Source organism: Arachis ipaensis, chromosome B06 (genome assembly GCF_000816755.2).
Source record: "Arachis ipaensis cultivar K30076 chromosome B06, Araip1.1, whole genome shotgun sequence".
Classification (NCBI taxonomy): Eukaryota; Viridiplantae; Streptophyta; class Magnoliopsida; order Fabales; family Fabaceae; genus Arachis; species Arachis ipaensis.
Genome location: NC_029790.2, coordinates 104,562,726 through 104,569,854, shown reverse-complemented (window position 1 = coordinate 104,569,854; position 7,129 = coordinate 104,562,726). Strand labels below are relative to the sequence as shown.

At 26.8% G+C, this 7,129-nt stretch overlaps 1 long non-coding RNA gene across 1 annotated transcript; it reads right to left on the bottom strand.

Annotated features, from left to right (window-relative positions):
- Window positions 2,782-3,908, bottom strand: LOC107648453. Its single transcript, XR_001621936.2, has 3 exons — window positions 3,825-3,908; window positions 3,624-3,682; window positions 2,782-3,533 (listed from the first exon to the last, which is right to left on the bottom strand). It is a non-coding gene; the product is annotated as an uncharacterized LOC107648453 (long non-coding RNA).

Below are 7,129 nucleotides of genomic sequence, written 5' to 3'. Positions count from 1 at the left end.
AGCATTAAAAATAACTAAAATGAGATTAGTCTAGTGGTTGTTAGGTTGGTTCTTATACTAGAAGACCATTCATCTCATTTATGATGACGGTGTACAAAACCAATGTGTATGTAAAAAACTGAACAAAAATAAAGTTATATTTATAGGAGACCAACATCCTCATCCCAAAATAGTTTTATAATTGAGAAATATTTGCCGACATAGTAACCTACAGATCTTAACGATTACTATAATCTAACCAGTATAGTATTTTTTAGTTCTTTAAGTATATATGTATACCTAACTAAAGATCAACTCTTTTAACATATTAACTTTTATTTACGAGGTAAGTAGAGTGTACTGTAGTGCATCCACATTTTATTAATAGTATTCTTATTATTGAAATATTTGATTTCTTTAACTCAAAGATACTTACAAATTAATTATAAATATTTATGAACTATATTGCAACTTTTCATCTTCAGTTAGACTTTGACAAATATTAGAAGTGTGGCAATATGCCTACACCATATGCTAACAATCAATTAAAGTAATAAGTTTTTGAAATGTTTAAATACAGAAGGTCTATTTATGGAAGAAAAAATTTTGTCACTATGTCAAAATATGAAATAGAAACATGTTAAAGTATGATTCATGATCAAAATTATTTAAAATGATATTGATATCAGTAAATAAGGTATTATATTATTTTTAAAAAATATCAGTATCAGCATGTATGTTTCGCACATAGTGTATGACTGATCGATCGCATAGTTATATAGAAGGCTGTGCATATTCCTATGCATAATGTGGGTATGATTGTGAATTTAATGGGTGTGGATAATGTGGGTATGGTTCTGAGCATGGTGGCTACATGAACTAAACTTTTTTTTTAACAAATACTTAAAGTAAAAATAAATAAAACATAGTTAATAATATAAATTGATAATTACTGATACTGATGTTGATACTGTTCTCTTTTTAATTAATTAAGCATTTAAACTAAAAGATAATTTACTAAATATGGTAAATAAACCTAAAATAAGTCAATATATGCTAAAAATTAATAATATTAATTTTACCATTTCAATAAATAATTAAAATATAAAAATCTTAATAATACATATTAACCATAATCGTTAAATAATAATCAAGGCTAATAATTTTAAGTAAAATAAAACTAAAATTTGAATTATTTAGAATTAAACTAAAATTACTACGTTTCTGAAAAAAATTAAAAATAAAACTAAAATAATTAAATAATTTTTTAGAAAAAAATTACTTAAAATAACACTAAAATTATAAATAATTATTTTTTGAAAAAAATTGTTTGAAATAAGCCTAAAATTACTAAGTTATTTGGTAGAAAAATAAATCCAAATCAATTTATCGTAAGTTATTTTTTCAATTATTTATAAAATTCTAATATTTCTCCCAATCCTATACACAAAATTCTCAATTTTCACATCTACAAAATTATTAATTTTGTAATTTTATATTTTTATTTTAGTTAAAATTTCACAATTTAATTAAAATTATTTGAAATAAATAAAAATAATTTAAGCATAAATTAAAATGAGGCTAAGCATTGGAGTGATAAATTTTACATTGAGTTTCAAATTAAATTTTATGATATATGATTCCATAAATACTTATGTGGCATTTTGTAGGATCCAAACTAAAATGAAATTAAAATCATGCATTAGAGATACTTTAATTATCAGTATATTATTACGAACAATGCTACGGAGACACAAAACATCAACTACCAAATTAGTTATTGATATAAAATACATATTAAAATGTAAAATATTTAAAAATAAATAAACAATACAATATACATAAATATATGGTGACTGATTTTTTGTATGCATATAAGAATTTTGTATTATTATAAAACACAAAAAATTCTAATTTCAAATGGTCTTAGCATCACTACTACATACTTGATTTTTACTAACATTTAAAAAATGTTATTAAATCATATTAAAATATTACTTATGTATATTAGTAACATTTTAACAAATGTTAAATACACCCTGTGTTACTAAAGAGTTTTACTAACATTCTTCTAAAAATTTAATAACATTTAGTGAAAATATTACAAAAGATATTCTGTAGTAATATTATGAGAATTGTTACAATAGACCATTCATAGTAACACTTAAAAAAATATTATCATAGATAATTTTTGTAACACTTAGAAAATGTTACCATAGATTTTTTTTTGTAACATTTAAAAAAATATTACCATAGATATTTTTTGTAATACTTAAAAAAATGTTACTATAAATATTTTTTGTAACACCTATAAAAAAATGTTACTATAAATATTTTTTGTAACACTTAAAAAATGTTACCATAGATATTCTATAGCAATACTCTAATAAATGTTACAAAAGATTTTTTTGCTAACAATAAAAAAATATTACAATAGATGTTTAGTAATATTTAAATGTACAAAATATTGAATTAAAATCTTTTTCTTCAATTACATATTCTACACCCATTTTACAAATTAAAATCAAGATATTTAGATATTAAAATTGGTCCAATAAGTCAATTTTTCTATTTCTTTAATATACTTGCATGATTAAATACAAATATTTGAGACCATGAATACATGTTTAAATTAAAAAAGAAGTAATAGTGTTTATCTTTCAACTATACAAGCAAGAGACACCAGCAATTATAAACAAAATAATATCTCTATAACAAATAAACTTGATTAAAATGTTGCAATTGTAAACAAAATAATATCTCTATAACAAACAAACAAAATAATATTGCATCATGAAGAATGACAGAAAAATGGAAAGGCAGAGCATTGAAGCACATGTTAAAATTTAAGAATCTAATCATGAACTTAAAGAAACTTCCTATAAAATACCTGCTCCTCAGAACTCATTCCAACAACATCCATTGCTCTCCTTGTAGCTATATATTCTTTATGTTCGTCAATTCCTTCTAGCTCATAGCAATTTGATTGATTCATATAATGAAATATTTTTGGATGTCCTAATTTGTATTTTATAATCTCCTGTCAAAACAAAGTTCTATCATGCTAAATTTCTGTTACCCCATTCAAATTATCAGCTAGAGCTAATAGCAAGACCAATAATGAATAATGATGTGCTCTAAGCTTCTAAGCACGGAAAAAATGATTACAATGAATAACAACCGTATGCATTACCATAATTAAGCAAAAGGGCATAATGTACAAAGAACACTGTATACTTAACATGAAGACAATGATAGAAAAAGGAAATGATCTTTTATTCTCTATCGAACACTCTAGAGGTCCTATGTCGAGGATTTTTGTGTAATTATCGGTCACTCAAATGTGTGATTTCATCCAGAAACAAATTAGTACAAGAAAAAGAATCTCACTACCTCATATGATGTAGCGCAGAGCATGTAGAAACAGTGATAATTTTCTCTCTGGGTTTGACAGTTGGCAAACACGTGGTCTTTTCAGTAAATATGTTCTGATAGCAGCTCTTGAAATTCTTCCCTTCTGATCAAATTGAATCTCCACAAACTTACCAAAACGACTGCAGAAGTCACAAATTATAGTAAGACAGTATGGCATAAAAATAATGCTATATAAATAAATAAGAAGAAAACTTACTATTATTTCCCACCTTGAATTATTGTTCCTAACCGTCTTTGCATTCCCAAAGGCTTCAAGAACAGGATTGGACTATAAATCACAGAAGAGCAAAAATGTTAATGTTTATATAATTTTTATGAAAACTAGGTACCAGAAATGATTAACAAAGAAATAAATTTACGGTATTCAAATGAGCTTGCGAAACTAAACTCATGAAGTTTGATTCTCTTACCTCCAAGACTTTTTGCTCAACAGTTCTACCTTCAGCAGCAGCAGTTCTAAACTCAACTGCATAATAAAAATCTTGCGATGAGGATAAGGAAAGGATTATTATATTTACCGACAAACAATGTAGAGATCATTGTTCGATAGCTCACTAACTAGTGTAGATTTTCCTTGACAAGTATGTAATAAAGGCATTTAGTGATGGTTCTAACTTCTAAATGCAACAAATAGCAAAAACAAATAAATTTATACCACTTATTCACAAAATCTATAGCATCAAAACTGTTACAGGATTCTCACAATTCAACAAAATAATTATTAATAAAGGGGATTGAGAATATAAAATTACCTAGAAAGAAGAAAATCATAGGGTTGACATATCTCTATGACTAAAATCAAGATTATCTAAGATGCATGTATCAATTGTTGTCACAGGTATATCATCCCTAGTGGATTAACATCATCTTCAACACTTGTAGATTGATAAAGCATAGAACTTGTTATTTGAGGACCATCCTTGAACTTTTTCATGTCATCATTATCTAAGTCACCGTATATATCAAACAAACCCCTTAGAATGGTGTTGGTAATAACATGCCAAGTATCACTTGGATCTTCTGTGTAATAATCTTGTCTCACTTGGGTTGCAAACATGAATGGATCATTTTCATAAATTGGCTTTCTAAAATTTACAAATGTTAATCCAAAGTTATCTTTTTTACTTTGAAACCAATCGTACTTAAATAGCACATATTTAGAATGCTCATGATAATCTAGCTTAAGTATATCTTTTAGAACTCTATAATTAACAAAATATTTTTAAATATTGCTATAAAAAATCTTTTCTCTCACAATTTCAGCAACAAAAAATCTTTTTAGGTGCTCATTGACAATGTCTTGCAAATTCAAGAACAATAATTAGACCAAAGAAGGTATAACGAACAAGTAAGCTGTCATTAACAGCATACTAACATGGTCTAGTGATGACAAGGTAGGAGATGTGCTATATTTTGTAGCTAAAAGATACTATTTTATCTATTTGAGCCAGAGGATTGCAATTATGGAATATTTTCATAATAATAATTTGGATATAAAACTCTTCAGAAAACTTGAATGAGAATCATGTGTCAAGTTTTTCGACACATCCCCATGTTGATGAAAATTAAGCTCACATCCCCATTTCCATTACATAGTATTTCCACACAAAATCAAATATAGTAATGTATTATTATCATGAAAACTAAGTAGACATGATATTAATTTTCACTAGGATTTGAATAAGTTCGATAACCATAAGAAAAGAAAAATAATTTTGATGCATACACACTACTAGAATTTACATTTTTAGTAGTGACTTTTTTCTAACAAATTTTTTGTTGAATAAAATATCTATATAGATACGACTTTTTAGAATTGTCACCATTTTAAATTGACCTTATATTTATGGTTGCGACAACAAGAAAGAACCATATACATGTCAAAAAAAGAAAAAAAAAAAAGAAAAAATCCTGCCAATTTATCTCAGAGATTAAATATGTACATCAACTAGTTTCAGTAAACACATTTTAACTACAAATATTCGTTCTATCAAATCCAAATGCTTCTGGAGGAAGGCATGATACTAGTAATTAAAATAACTGCCAAGTACCTTTATAGATCAAGAAAGCAAACATAAATCACCATAAATATTGTGTTCATGCATTGGAAGTAGGATTCAGTCCACCAAATCTCATCTATTTCTTGACTTTTAAAATCTTTATTATTTTCTAAGATATCGTTAGCCACGATGTAACAACATATAATTGTGTACAGATCACAGAAGATAATAATACTAATATTGTGTATATTAACAACTATATAATATCATATATAGCTAGAAAATAATAACAAATGTTGAGATGCCATGATTATTCCCTCAGAATTATTGAAATAATCTGAATGCATAAGTACAGGAGCAACAAGACTAAAAATCTCTTTAAGGATATTTGCATTAAGGTATTAAAAATAATGAATAATTGATGAATCAAATAATTTTATTGATACCGTAATAATATTTTTACCAAAATTTTCTAATCAACCTTCTATAAATTTGCAGAACAAGACGAATCTATTGTTATAACTGAACCGAATCCAACTATACACAAAATACAGCAAGATGAAATCCATGTCAAGAATCCAAAATACTCAACCACCAATACAAGGTCAAAATCAGTTTTATGAAATAAGTTAATTAGCACTTTGAGGAACTGTCATGAATTCATAACCTAAATTATCATATTGAGTATCAACGGATGGCCTACCTGAACAATGATGGTGATGATGATGATAGCAGGCGTGGCAAGCAGAGGCAGCAACAATGAGCAACGATAATTTAGATCTGGATTGAAATCAGCAACAGTTGAGAAATTGAAGAACAGAGTGAATAAAAAAATTAAATAAGAGACAAAATGCTTACCGATGAGCTTGCTCTTAAATTTGAGATGAGAAATTGAAGAACAAAGTGAATTGAAGGTAGACTATGTTTGAAGTACAAAGCATTGCAGTAATCATGATGAAACTAAGGAGGAAGACTGTGAGATCGAAGAGGCAGAGTGAGAGATTAAGGAGGCGAAGTGCGAGCAAGAGTGATATCGAGCGAGAGTGAGATCAAGAATTGAGCGAGATTGAGATCGAGATCAAGCAAGAGTGAGATCGAGATCAAAGCAAACGCGTAAAACATGAGTGAGATTTGGATGTGAGGAGTGATAGATTTTGATTTTGCGAGTGGGGAGTTTTGCTTGTTTCCAGTGAATGTGAATAAGTGAATTAGGAATAGGTAACATTTTAAAAAAAAAAAAGTAAATGTATTTGGTAATATTTTAGCATAAATGTTATTTAATATGTAATTTTGTCGTAACTACTAACATTTTAATAAATGTTAAGAGATAAATGTTACTAAATGTCTAAAATGTAGTAGTGCATCAATTTTCATCTTTTTTTTCAATGTTATTTATCACTACTAGAAAATTAGTTATTACAGACTGATATTTCCGACGAATTTTATCCCACGAAAATACAGACGGAATTTCAGAGGGATTTTTTGTCAGAAAATAAAAAAAATGAATTAGCATAAATTACAGACGGAAAAGAGAATCCGTCGATAATTTTATTGGAAAATTTAATTTTTTTTTGAGAAATGGTTACAGACGGAAAATCTGTCTGTAATTAAATGAACAAAATGTTGCATTTTATTAAATTATTACAGACGGATTTTCCATCTGTAATTTAAAACTTTCCGTCGAAAATTTTGATTTAAACCTATTTTAACTCGAG